The 12,118-nt window shown below is 41.1% G+C and overlaps 1 protein-coding gene across 1 annotated transcript in view; it reads left to right on the top strand.

Annotated features, from left to right (window-relative positions):
* The first annotated feature begins 3,453 nt into the window (after positions 1-3,453).
* Positions 3,454-12,118, top strand: part of NEDD9 (neural precursor cell expressed, developmentally down-regulated 9) — a 186,914-nt gene continuing 178,249 nt past the window's right edge. The window contains exon 1 of the mRNA XM_077492193.1: positions 3,454-3,571. The gene's annotated coding sequence lies outside the window, so the exon portion shown is untranslated. The remainder of the gene's footprint in view (positions 3,572-12,118) is intronic.

Below are 12,118 nucleotides of genomic sequence, written 5' to 3'. Positions count from 1 at the left end.
ACACCTCCCATTGGACTCTCAGTCAGTCTATCTTGCAGGATCCTATCAAGGTGAGTGAAATACAGGGGGCTCTGAAGGAATACTTTCACCTCAATGATGTGGAAGATGTTTCTGCAGACACTCTATGGGCTGCCCATAAGGTCGACCATTAGCGGTAAACTAATACAAAATGCAGCACAACGAAAGAAGGAGAGGGCGATAGACATAGAGAGATTGGAGAGAGATTTCATTAATCTGAGCAAACAACACAAAAACGACCCCACTAAAGTCCCTAGTTCTACTCTCAATGATGCCCGAGTGGCTCTGAATTTGGTCCTCACAGTGAAAGCGGCTAAATCTATCAGGTCGACCGGGGCCAAATTTTACCAGAAAAAAGACAAAATAGGATACATGCTTTCTCACAAATTGTCCCCCAGACTTCACTCCCACACCTTACCCAAAATTAAACAGGCTGACTGCACCTTTACCCTGAACCCACAGCACATAATGAATGCTTTTCAGGAATTTTATGCTGGTTTATATAAAGCAGATAAAAAAATCAAACTCCACTAAAGTAGAAAAATTCCTGGATGATTTACATTTGCCAACACTGACAGATAATCATAGAGCAGAAATGGATGCTCCCATTTCCGTTAAGGAGATGTCAGACATTATCAAAACATTAAATGCCCTATTATAAAACTTTTTATGAAATCCTAACGCCATACCTCACTAGATTCTTCAGTGGCATATATTTCCATAATCCCCAAACTAGGAAAAGATGCCAGCCAGATAGGGAACTACAGACCCATTTCCCTAATTAATAACAGCAAACCGATTAGTGTCCTTCGTAGGTTTTTATGTCCATAAGGACCAGGTCGGGTTTATTCCTGGCCGGCAGGGTCCAGACCAAGTGAAAAGAGCAGTTGATCTTATAACAATAATACAATTGGAATGGGAGGGAGGGAGGGAATAAACAAAAAGGTATCCTAATCGGTGGACCTTCAGAAGGCCTTCGATTCAGTTTTGTGGCCATATCTCTTTGCGGTCCTTAGACAATGGGGATTTGGCCCGAATATTTTAGGAATCCTTGAAGCCTTATCCTCTACACCAGAAGCTAGAATCAGACTTCAGGGACTCTTCTCCAACCGTATTAAGATTGCCAGGGGCACACGTCAGGGCTGTCCCCTCTCTCCCCTGATATTCACAATAATGATCGAATCCTTGGCGATAGCCTTCCGCGATAATCTGACTATCAGGGAGGTCCAATGTGGTTAAGTAGCTCTATTCACGGATAACCTGCTGCTCTTTGTGACCACCCCAACTTCCTCCTTACCCAAGATATGTTCTTTGCTTAATTCATTTGTGGCAATATCAGGTCTCAAAGTGAACATGTCTAAATCTCAGGCTATGAATGTATCTCTCCCGGGCTTTCTAGTCTCTCACTTACAGGAAACCTATGAATTTAGCTGGAATAACTCCTCCATTAAATATTTAGGACTTAAAATCACTTCCAAAATTGAGAGTCTTTATCAAGCAAATTGCCTCCCAATGTACCAAAAACTAGAAGCTGATCTTAGGAACTGGCAATCAAACAACATAGCTTGGACAGGCAGAATCAACTTGGTCAAGGTGATCCTCTTAACAAGGCTTCTGTATCTATTTTGCTCCCTTCCTACCCCAATTAGAAGGGATCACCTGAAAACAAGCACAGCTCCTGTCCTCCTTGCATGTAATAACCTTCTAAAAAAAATGAAACATTTAGATAAATCATCATTGATGCAAAAATTGAGCTGGCCTCTGGCAGCAGCACACCGGTATAAAATTTAATGAAAAATATTAGCAACGAAAATGGTTTATCCCAACACATTTTTGTTACCTGGAACCAGAAACAATTAATGCCTTTTGGAGATAACACTTGGCTAGAGACTGCTGTGTTCTGAGGTATGTCATGGGAGTAACACCACTTTATAAGCCTCATGATAGCCTAAAGACAGTCCTGAGTAGCATTGCAGCAAGGTGCCTAGGAGTACTATACAGCAATGGTAGCGATTCATCACACCTGGAGAGTAGAAAATGGGCATACAAATGGAGTTAGATAAAATAAGAATAGTGCTGCTCTGTATGTAAATTATATAAAATAAAGTGCAAAAGTGCTCTGTGAAGGAAACACTAAAAGGCACACTAAAAAGAGGCAATACTTGTGATATAAAAACACATATAAACTTGAACTCAAGATTAAGTGCATATATCACCACGCATTATTCATTACAATTTTCCTAAGAAAAAACAGTAGGATCAACAGCAGCGACAATGAAATATTGTGATAAAATGTCCAAAATAAAAAGTCTTTTCCATAGGTGAATATAGTCAATGTGTCTGTGAAGAATTCCTTTTTTCCAAAAATATAATATGTTGCAACATATATGGTGACTATATATCAATGAGAAAAAAAAAGGTCACATTGACTATATTCACCTATGGAAAATACTTTTTATTTTGGACATTTTATAACAATATTTCATTGTCGCTGCTATTGATCCTACTCTTTTTTCTCAGGGAAATAGTAATGAATAATGTGTGATATATGCACTTTATCTTGGGTTCAAGTTTATATGCGTTTTTATATCACAAGTATTGCCTCTTTTTAGTGTGCCTTTTAGTGTTTCCTTCACAGAGCACTTTTGCACTTTATTTTATATAATTTATGTACAGCGCAACACTATTCTTATTTTATCTATTTACCTGGGTTCTGACATTTCCCACAGTGTTCGCAGCAGTACCTGCTCTATTCATTTGGTTGGCACAGGGATATTTTTCTATTATTACTATTATTATTATACAGGATTTATATAGCGCCAACAGTTTGCGCAGCGCTTTACAACATGAAGGCAGACAGTACATTTACAATACAAATCAATACTGCTCGTTAGAGCTTACAATCTAGAATTATATACAATTGGAGCTGCTGCATGGTAACCAACCTCTTAACAAATTCTTGTTTAATATTTCAATAAAAATGTCAATCCTTATTGGTTCTAGAAATAACTCCAATGCTTTGGTATTTTTATTTTCCTCCGTTTTTCATTAATCAGCTTCAATGAGGTAAGAGTACAAAATAAGGGTTTTACATTTTTCGAGAATTTTGCTGTATCATAGTAATACTCTATTCTGATGGACTCCCTGCCAAGGATTACTCTATCACCTGTTCATAATTGTGGCTGTTTTGGTGTTACATTGTCCTTTCACATTCTAACATTTAAAAGCAGGTGCAATTACACTGTATATTCCCTCCAAGACTGAATTGACAAAATAGTCACCATCAGAAAATGTTGTGACTTTCTGAATGACATGGTGTAATATCATCTGAATATACACATCACTTTGCGAGTTTTCAGCTGCACAGGAAGTCGAAAAGCTTGTGGTTTTAAGTAAGAAGACACCCCCCCCCCCCCCACTAGAATTTTTTTTAGAATCTTGTAGTTACTGAAACACTTCCACGCAAAACACAAGAGTGAACTTGCTGATACTCATTTCAAAGATTAAACATTTCATCACGTATGGGGTAAATAAATTAAAGGATCTGCTGATGGTAAGAGATTCTCTCTCATTGCCTTTTTTGAAAGTGATATTGTTTGAACTGCACTCTAATGGCTTATGTGTGTTTTAACTCTCCTATGTGATTGTGGGGCTAAAAGTTTTCTGCTGTATAAACATTCCAACCTACTGAAATGCAGGTAGAAGATGCATCCTACATCTTTAAGAGATTACCGTTTACCCATATCAACTATTATTCTCGTTGTGTGGGCATTTATTATATGTATGTGTTTAAGCCATCTTTATGAAGAAGTATAAAATAACAGGAAGCAAGACACTGAAACTTATACCAATAACCTACACAGAAACAAAAGGCTGCAGATGCGTTGTTTAGTTTGTAGCATTAAATAAAGAATCTCGCTTCAAGGCACATTTGTTTTGACTAGTTACATACTACAGTCTGTTACATATTATATTTAGTGTTTTGTAAGTTTTCTAGTGATATGAAGTTATTTTTGCCATGGTTGAGATTTTTCACCTTTTTTTTTATGCAGTTGTTTTACAACTTTTAGTTCTAGTTAAAACTTTTTATTTTTTATTGTTTGCTGTATCTAATTGGAGAGATTTCCTTTTTACTTCCTGTCTTGTAGACACAATAGGAAGTGACAGGAAATCTATTTAAAGTAAGACCAATTTCCACTTTCCCCGTGGCTGGCCTACCTTCGTGTTCCCCTCTACCTCTCAGCTTTGCTGTACTTGTCTGCTAGATAGCCCTAGGGGCATGTTGAGTTCTGAATTATCTGTTCAAGCATTGTCCTCATGCCCCCACTCAGGTATAACCTTTGTGCAAACTGCATGATGTACCACCAAGCCTTTGGCCTTGCGGCCCACCTTCTCTATTTCTGTAAACAACTTGTTTCTTAAGTTCGCTCTGGTCCACGTTACATTGCTTTGTACTTATATGAATACAAAATAAAAAATTTTGAAAGAAAGTAAGACCAATTCCCTCTTAGGCCCCTTTCACACCTGCGGACCGTTCAGATCCGCCTGTCAGTTTTTCAGACGGATCTGAACGGGAGCTCTATGTACCCCTATGGAGCATCGGATGTCAGCGGAGACATATCCACTGACATCCGATCAGCTTTGATCCGATCCTCTCCACTAAAACCAGATGGATGCAAATCCTATTTTTCATCCGTCTGGTGTCGGTCAGTCCGTAATCATCCGATCCCTCGTAGGGGAGAGCAGGGCTCAGACAGGTCCATCCCTGCACAGAGTGATCCCTGCACAGAGTGATCCCCGCTGAGCTATTTACAGGCTCGATTTACAGGAAATCGATTTAACAGAGCGATTTAACAGAGAGATCCCCGCTGAGCTATTTACGGGCTCGATTTACAGGAAATTGATTTAAAGTAAGACCAATCCCCTCTTAGGCCCCTTTCACACCTGCGAACCGTTCAGATCCGCCTGTCAATTTTTCAGGCGGATCTGAACGGGAGCTCTATGTACCTCTATGGAGCATCGGATGACAGCGGAGACATATATTTTTCATCCGTCTGGTGGATCTGATCAAATGAAAACAGATAGGTGGTCCGTAATCATCCGAACCCCGTAGGGGAGAGCAGGGCTCAGACAGGTCCGTCCCTGCACAGAGTGATCCCTGTACAGAGTGATCCCCACTGAGCTATTTATGGGCTCAATGCGGACAGCCCCGTGTGAAAGGGGCCTTAGACAGAGGTCCCCATTGGAAAATCTCCTCTCTACTCCTGTTCTGGTGACAACCACAAAATCTTGCATAGATTTTAACCATTTTGTTCTAAGAAGGTTTTGACGTGTATTCACTAAAAAACCACAAATGTAAAAGCCATGCAACTTCTACTAGTTTTTTTTACCAGTCTGTGCATAAGAAGCAATACAGTAAGACCCCTTTCACACTGAGGAGATTTTTAAGCACTTTGATGCTAAAAAAAGCGTCTGAAAAGCTTGCGAAAAATGCTTCCAATTAAAATCAATGAATGTTTTCACACTAGGGAGGTGCACTGACAGTGCAGTGAAAAAAATCCGGCATACAGCATCTTTAGAGCATGTTTGGAGAGCTAAAAAATACCCCTCTCCATTGAGATGAATGGGATGCGCCAGAAAAGCACCTGAAAAGCGATTGTGATGCTCCTCAAAATGTTTTTTGGAGATGTTTTTGAGTTACGTGTTCTTTAAAAAGCATACCGCAATGGCCTGTAAATCTCCTGAAAAGGCCGCAAAAGCATTGCAAAAGCACTCAGCGTTTTATGGGCAGTTTAGAAGCACCTCAGTGTAATAGGGGCTATTACAGAAGGACAGCCTGTCACTGTGTAAAAATGCAGCTAGTGACAGAGGGAAAGCCTTCTTCTGCAGCAAATGAGTACCTGAACAGGCATGAAACTAATTGGAGACAGTTGGATGTTGCCCACAAAGAGAGTAGTCTCCAATCAGACAGTGCTACAGTGACAAAAAGGTTGTATGAACATTCACTCCTTCCATATTCAGACCTGTCAGGCCCTACAGTGAAATATTGTCTTATTTGAGAGACTATGGAGTTGATTTACTAAAGGCAAAGATACTGTTCACTTTGCAAGTGCAGTTGCTCCAGAGATTAGTAAATGGGGTAAATCTCCACTTTGCAAAGAATACCTAATCACATGCAAGAAAAAAAAACTGCATTTTTTATTGCCCCTGATTGGATGATGGAAGTCAGCAGAGCTTCTGCTCATTTACTAAGCTCTGGAACAATTGCCTGTTGCAAAGTGCACAGTCTATTTGCCTTTAGTAAATCAACCCCTATGCTCAAACAGGCCTGTGTTCCCAAGCTGGGTGACTAATATAGCCAGTAAGCTATTTTAAATAACACCCTTGCAAGGATATTGCCTTTGTTAGATATCCTGGATTGAATAAAAGTTGGCGCATAACCTAATCTGTCACAAATCTATTTTTGAAATTAAATTTGAAAGTGCAAAGTTGTTACGACTCAACAGGGGTATATGTGTGAAAAATGACTGAAAACAAAGAATTTCAAGCATGCTTGAGGATTCTATACAATGTGTTCAGCTTATGATTTGCCTGGATCATTAACAATCATTAGGATCAAGATTTGATAATAGAATCCCAGTCATAATAAATACAACCATCTTGAAATCTGAGAAATTTTAGGTATAGGTTGGTAAAACAAGATTACTTTTTGTCAGGTACAGCTAAAAGTTCAGTCTTTGCCCATTCTCCAAATGACTGCTGAGCAGTGGCGGCTGGTGAAGTTTTTGGATGGGGGGGCGCCAGACCCTGCCCATCATGACCCCGCCCATCATTTTGGCCCCTCTCACTTCTCATAAACCACACCCCTTATGTAATCTGAAAAAAAATTGTCGTGGGTTCCCCCCTCTGAGAGCATAGCAGGCCCTTAGGTCTGGTATTGATTCCAAGGGGAACCCCCTACACTGAAAAAAGGGCGTGGGGGTCCCCCCAGATCCACACCAGACCCTTATCCGAGCACGCTACCCGGCCGGCCAGGAAAGGGGGTGGGGACGAGCGGGCGGCCCCCCCTCCTGAGCCGTACCAGGCCGCGTGCCCTCAACATGGGGGGGGTGCCTTGGGGGAGGGGGGGCGGGCGGCCCCCCCACCCCAAAGCACCTTGTCCCCATGTTGATGAGGACAAGGGCCTCTTCCCGGCAACCCTGGCCGTTGGTTGTCGGGGTCTGCGGGCGGGGGGCTTATCGGAATCCGGGAGCCCCCTTTGATAAGGGGGCCCCGGATACCGGCCCCCCACCCTATGTGAATGAGTATGGGGTACAATGTACCCCTACCCATTCACCTGTGAAAAAAAGTACAAAAAAAACAGAACACAGGGTTAAAATATTTTATTGCACAGCTCCGGGGGTCTTCCGTCTTCGGGGGTCTTCTCGCCGGACTCCTCCGCTATCTTCTTGTAGCTCTTTTGCTAGCGGAGGAGCCCGGCTTTCTTCCTCGCCGCCGGCCTCTTCTTCCGACTTCAGGGGTCTTGTCCCCCTCTTCGGTTCTTCTGCCGGGCCACCGCGCCTTCTTATAGCTCTTTTACAGGAGGGGGGGGGCGCCCGCTCGTCCCCACCCCCTTTCCTGGCCGGCCGGGTAGCGTGCTCGGATAAGGGTCTGGTGTGGATCTGGGGGGGACCCCCACGCCGTTTTTTCGGCGTAGGGGGTTCCCCTTGGAATCCATACCAGACCTAAGGGCCTGGTATGCTCTCGGAGGGGGAACCCACGTCAAATTTTTTTCAGAAATTTGGCGTGGAGTTCCCCCTTCAGAGCTCATTCTCTGATTGGCCACGGCAAAAGTCGCCTGGCCTGGGGAAACCTTTCTGGCTGTGAAAGCTTTTTTTCCATTCATTCAGCTAAATGCATGAACATTCTCAACAAAGTAGAAACTAGAAAGCCTTTATGCGGTGACTCACCTCCTGCCTCACTGTATTGCAGCTCCGCTCGGGCTGAGGAACGGAGCTGCCGACGTCACTTCCGGGTTTCGTGAAGCAGCCGAAAGCCGGAAGTGACCTGCCTGTCTAAGATTGACAATGCTCCCGCCCGTAGAATCACAGTGATTTTACGGGCGGAAGCTAGTCGGCGTTCTGCAGTGTGCCGCAAGGCGGGTTTTTAACCCGCAAATGAAGCGCCATGGATGCAATCTTGTGATTGCATCGACGTGGCGCTTCTCATAGTGCACTGTGACCGGCGCCACAGTACACTATGTTAAATTGTTAAATGACATTTTTTTTTTTTTATGTCTTAAAGGGCCCGTTTTTTTTTTTTTACTTTTTTTTTTACTTTTTTTTTTATTTTTTTACTTTTTTTTTTTTTACACCTAGGGGGAGGGGGGGCGGCGCCTGGGCGCCCCCTATGGGTGGTCCGCCACTGCTGCTGAGCGTCAAGAGAATCATTTATAAATTGGCTTTGACTCAACTTAAATTCAAGTCAGCTTTTTCCAAGAATGCTCGAAAATTTCAACTTCAAATGATTCAATTTGTGTGTGAGTCAAAACACTTCTTTTTAATTGTCATCCATACACAATCATTTCTTGTTAATCAAAGCTTGACCTTTTGTTGAAATGCTGCTCAAGTGTAGATAGGGTCAGTAGTAGTGCATGAATAATTAAAAATGTAACAATATAGTTTAACTCCAATTCAACAAAATGGGACTCTTAAGGTGCCAAAGAAAGTTGGTACCTTGAAAGTCCCATTTTGTTGAACGTGGAATTAAATTATATAAGAGGGATGTGGGTACCTATATACTGATTATTTAATAATGGCTTATGTAACATACTGTATATTTACAATATCAAATGGGGTGATTTCTAATGCAGTGGCATCTAATTGCTCATCTCTACCCATATTAAGGACTGTGTTCTATGAAAACAAATGTAAAATAAGCAAGATAAGTAAAAAATGTGTCATAGTGAAATGTTATGTCATGACCTGAGAAATCTATCATGCAAACTTACAGTAGAAGGTGATACTGACACGATGGAAGGTTTGTGATGGAATATTTATGCATGTTGCCGGTCTACTAATTCCACTGTAGCATGAACAATAACAGTGTAAAATATTGTGTGCCCCACTTCTTTTAACTATGCATGTGACCAGGTGAAGGGCAAAGATGTGCTAAACTCAAACTAATAACACAGCTTAGAGTAGTATATGACTACTGTATATACTATATACACAGTATACTGTATATATATATATATATATATATATATATATATATATATATATATATATATATATACTCATACATACATATACAGTGGATATAAAAAGTCTATACACCCCTGTTAAAATGTCAGGTTTCTGTGATGTAAAAAAAATGAGACAAGGATAAATCATTTCAGATTTTTTTCCACCTTCAATGTGACCTATAAACTGTACAACTCAATTGAAAAACAACTGAAATCTTTTTTTTTTTTTGGGGGGGGGGAGTAAAAACAAGGAAAAAAATAATGTAGTTGCATAAGTGTGCACACCTGCCATCATTTAAAGTGCCTCTGATTAACCCCATATCAAGTTCAGTTATTCTAGAGGGTCTTTCCTGACATTTTCTTAGTTTCATCCTACAGCAAAAGCTATTGTCAGCAGAAAGCTTCCAAAGCATCAGAGGGATCTCATTGTTAAAGGTATGAGTCAGAAGAGGGGAAGAAAATAATTTCCAAGGCATTAGATATACCATGGAACACAGTGAAAACAGTCATCATCAAGTGAGGAATATATGCAACAGTGACATTACCAAGAACTGGATGTCCTCTAAAAAAATGATGAAACGATGAGAAGAAAACTGGTCAGGGAGGCTGCCAAGAGGCCTACAGTAACATTAAAAGTAGCTGCAGGAATATGTGGCAAGTACTGGCTGTGTGGTACATGTGACAACAATCTCCTATATTCTTCATATGTCTGGGCTATGGGGTAGAGTGGCAAGACAGGAGCACTTTATTACGAAGAAAAACATCCAAGTCCAAATAAATTTTGCAAAAACACATCTGAAATCTCCAAAAACATGTGGGAAAATGTGTTATGGTCTGATGAAACCAAATTTGAACTTTTTGGCCATAATTCCAAAAGATATGCTTGGCGCAAAAACAACACTGCACATTACAAAAGTATACCATACCCACCGTGAAGCATGGTGGTGGCAGCATAATGCTTTGGGGCTATTTTACTTCAGCTGGAACAGGGACCTTAGTCAAGGCAGAGGAAATTGTGAACAGCCCCCCAGTCAATATTGGCACAAAACCTTCAGACTTTTGCTAGAAAGCTGAACATGAAGAGGAACTTTAATCTTCTTCAGGTCAGCCATTCCTTTGTTGATTTGGATGTATGCTTTGGGTTGTTGTCATGCTGAAAGATAAAGTTTTGGAATGGCCCAGTCAGAGCCCAGACCTGAATCTGATTGAAAATCTGTGGGGTGATCTGAAGAGGGCTGTCCACAGGAGATGTCCTTGCAATCTGACAGATTTGGAGTGTTTTTGCAAAGAAGAGTGGGCAAATATTGCCAAGTCAAGATGTGCCATGCTGATAGACTCATACCCATAAAGACTGAGTGCTGTAATAAAATCAAAAGGTGCTTCAACAAAGTATTAGTTTAAGGGTGTGCACACTTTTTATTTATTTATTTTTTATTTTTACTTCCCTCCACCTTAAAGATTTCAGTTTGTTGTTCAACTAAGTTGTACAGTTTACAAGTCACATTAACTGCTTAAGGACCGCCTCATGCCAATATACATCGGCAGAATGGCACGGCTGGGCACAATCACGTACCGGTACGTGATTCTTTAAGTTCCCAGCCGTGCGCTCCCGACCCGGTGCTGAGCTCCGTGACCGTGGCCACGGGGCCAGCGGACCCGATTGCCGCTGGTGTCCCACGATTGGGTCACAGAGCTGAAGAACGAGGAGAGGTCTGTGTAAACAAACCTCTCCCCGTGCTTCCTAGTGTGCCTGTCACTGATCGTCTGTTCCCTTTTATAGGGAAGGACGATCAGTGACGTCACATGCCCGGCCACGCCCCTTACAATAAAAAAAAACACATAACATCATACATAACACCTACACTGCCCTCTAGTGGTTAACTCCTTCACTGCCAGTGTCATTTACACAGGAATCAGTGCATTTAAATAGCACTGATTGCTGTATAAATGACAATAGTCCCAAAAATTTGTCAAAAATTGCTGATCGCCACCATTACTAGTAAAAAAAATATTAATAAAAATGCTAGAAAACTATCCCCTATTTTGTAAACACTATAACTTTTACGCAAACCAATCAATATTCGCTAATTGCGATTTTATGGAGAAGAATACGAAATCGGCCTAAACTGAGGAAAAAAAACATTTTTTAAATATTTTTTGGCGATATTTATTATAGCAAAAAGTAAAAAATATTGATATTTTTTTTTAAATTGTCGCTCTATTTTTGTTTATAGCACAAAAAATAAAAACCGCAGAGGTGATCAAATACCACCAAAAGAAAGCTCTATTTGTAGGAAAAAAAGACGCCAATTTTGTTTGGGAGCCACGTCGCGCGACTGCGCAATTGTCAGTTAAAGCGACGCAGTGCCGAATCGCAAAAAAGGGGCCTGGTTCTTTGGCTGCAAATTGGTCCGGGGGTTAAGTGGTTAAAGGTGGAAAAAGTTCTAAAATTATTTATTTTTGTCTAATTTTTTTCCATCATAGAAACCTGACATTTTAAGTGGGGTGTATAGACTTTTTGTATCCGCTGTGTATATATATATATATATATATATATATATATATATATATATATATATATATATATATACACACACACTATATTGTCAAAAGGGACACCTGCCTTTACACGCAAATGATGAGTCACAGAGGAGGAAATCCAGATGGGGAACTAGTCTCCACAGTGCCTTTTGGAAGAACGGAGCCTATAGGGGAATTGAGAAAAAAGCTCCCCATCAGGTCTGCTTTTGATTAACAAAATGCAGCAGTGGTTGGAATCTACAGAGCCCCCCCCCCCCCTCCCCATGCTCACTGCTATGCACTGTCAATCAAAAGCAAGAGCAAGCATTCTCAGTTCTTTTTAGGCTTCCCTCA

Source organism: Lithobates pipiens, unplaced genomic scaffold, assembly GCF_037356315.1.
Source record: "Lithobates pipiens isolate NorthernLeopardFrog02 unplaced genomic scaffold, aLitPip1_a1.2 Scaffold_19, whole genome shotgun sequence".
NCBI classification, from domain to species: domain Eukaryota; kingdom Metazoa; phylum Chordata; class Amphibia; order Anura; family Ranidae; genus Lithobates; species Lithobates pipiens.
This window is presented reverse-complemented; position numbering and strand designations above follow the sequence as displayed.